Source organism: Athene noctua, unplaced genomic scaffold (assembly GCF_965140245.1).
Source record: "Athene noctua unplaced genomic scaffold, bAthNoc1.hap1.1 HAP1_HAP1_scaffold_382, whole genome shotgun sequence".
Taxonomy (NCBI): Eukaryota; Metazoa; Chordata; class Aves; order Strigiformes; family Strigidae; genus Athene; species Athene noctua.
Window position 1 is genome coordinate 97,501 of NW_027437840.1, and position 2,158 is coordinate 99,658.

At 77.5% G+C, this 2,158-nt stretch overlaps 1 non-coding gene across 1 annotated transcript; it reads left to right on the forward strand.

Annotated features, from left to right (window-relative positions):
* Nucleotides 1-1,565: 1,565 nt before the first annotated feature.
* Nucleotides 1,566-1,718, forward strand: LOC141955660 (5.8S ribosomal RNA). The gene has a single exon (XR_012632686.1). It is a non-coding gene; the product is annotated as a 5.8S ribosomal RNA (ribosomal RNA).
* The last annotated feature ends 440 nt before the right edge of the window (nucleotides 1,719-2,158 follow it).

The following is a 2,158-nucleotide window of genomic DNA, read 5'->3' on the forward strand; positions in this document are numbered from 1 at the left end:
ATGTTTCCCTCACCCCAGGGCCAGGTACCTAGCGTCCGCGCCTCCGCGGCCCTCCCTCGGCTGAGCCCGGGGGTCGAAGGCCGCGGAGCCGGGCGGAGGTTTAAAGACTCGGGCGGCTCGGTGCGACCCGCAGGGGCGGGCCCCGGCCGTGTGCGGCGGTTGAGCCTCCAGGGGCGGGAGTCGCTCTCGTGCAGGCCCTGGCCATGGCGGCCGCCGCCCACGCCGTGGGCTTTTTGTCCCCTCGGGCGGCCGCGCCGGGGAGGGGTGTCCCCCCTGCCCCCCCTTCTCCGCGGTCCGGTCTCGGCGGCGAGACCGGCGGCGTTCGGTCGGCCGCAGCCGGCCTGCCTCGCCCTCGAAACGCGAAGGGGAACCTCCCCCCCCCCCGGCGGGGAGCGCGGGCTCTCTCGCCGTCGGGGGCGATGGCGATTCCCCCACGGTCGGGGGTCTCGCCGGGCGGGGCGGCCTGCTCGGGCCGCCGCGTCTCCGTGGACGCGCAGCGGCGCGCTTGCGGCTTCGTGCTCCTTGCTTGCCACCCCCACCCCTTCCCGCCCCGGCTGAGGGGAGGGGCGGCGCAGCCCCCGGGCCCGAGCGGCGGCGGCGGCGCCGCCGCTCGGCGTGCCGGCCGGCGGTCGCTCGGTGGCCGGCCGCGTGGCCTGTCCCGTCCCGGGTCCTGCCCGTCGCTTCGCAGTCGCCTTTCCCGGTCTCGGTCAGGCGAGGCGGGTGGGCGGCCGAGGGGCGTTCCCCGTCCCGTTCTCCGCGCGGAAGCGGGGAGAGGGGGCGTCGCCTCCGGCTCAGCGGCGTCCGCCTTCTGCCTGGCGCGTGCCTGCGGAAGGGGCCGAGACGAGAAGCGGCGGCGGCGGCTCCGGGAGGGCAGCCGCGGCGGTGCGGTGGCCGGGCGGCGGTCGGGCGGAGCGCCGGGCGGCGGCGTCGCGTCGCCGTCTCGGGTTCCGGCGGTTGGCCGTCCGTCCCTGTCTCCGGTGTGGTGCGGCGGCGGCGCCGCGCGGGCGTTCCCGGCGTCGGGGCGAGAGCCGGGGTTTCGGGGCCACGGGGGCAAGGAGCCGGCTGTCGCAGCACGCGGGCGCTGGGCGGCGCGGAGGCGCGCGCGGCGCGAGCGGGGCGCCCCCGCTGGTCGCCCGCGCGGCGGTCAGCGTCTGTGGTTTCCCCCCTCCGCGCGAGCGAGAGGCGGGTGCAGGTCCGGGCGCGCGGTCGGACGCGCCGCCGGCCCTCCGTGCGGAGGCCGGGCCGAGCCCGGGCGCCTGGGCCGCCTCCGAAGCGAGCAAGGTGCTTGTTGTTTCCCCAGGTCGGTCGGGAGCGCGGGCTCCCCGGGCCCTTGCCGTTCGGAGCTTGTTTCACCCTTCCCTTCCTTCCCTCCGTTGTGATGTCGGTACGGTCATCTGAGGCGAGGCGCGACCGTCGCCCGCCGGTCGTCGCGCGCCCCCTCCGCGCGTGCGGAGGGGGGCGGTCGGTCGGTCGGTGGGGCGGCGGTCCGTCGTCCGAGAAGGGGGCCGCTTCTGCGGAGCGGTCCCGGCCCCTCCGCGCGCGCGGGGCGGTGCCGAAAGGCAGACAACTCTTAGCGGTGGATCACTCGGCTCGTGCGTCGATGAAGAACGCAGCTAGCTGCGAGAATTAATGTGAATTGCAGGACACATTGATCATCGACACTTCGAACGCACTTGCGGCCCCGGGTTCCTCCCGGGGCTACGCCTGTCTGAGCGTCGCTTGACGATCAATCGCCGGCCGGTGCGCCGTCCCTCCCCGCCTCGCCTCGGCGGGCGGGCGGGCGGCGTCCGCGGCGGCGCGGCTGGGGTGCCTCGCAGGCCCGTCGGTGTCGGCCGAGGGCCTTCGTCCCCCTAAGTGGAGACTCGGGGAGCGCTCCGAAGCTCCCCGCTCCCGGAACGCCCGCTTGGCGGAGCCTCGTCCCGCCGGGGCCGGGCGGCCCGTTGGTTCGGTCCGGCCGGGTCGGGCGCGGCGGTGGGGAAGGGCCGAGGTGTCGGGGGGGGAGAGGCGCGGGCCTCTTCCCCGGCCTCCTCCCGCGCGGGCGGCTGTCTGCGGGTGGGTACCGCGGCGGTACCGTGCCGTGCTGCCGCTCGCGTGCGGGGCGTGCGCCGTGGGAACGGGGGTCCTCCCCGTCGCCACTGGCCCCCCGCCTTCTTCTCCC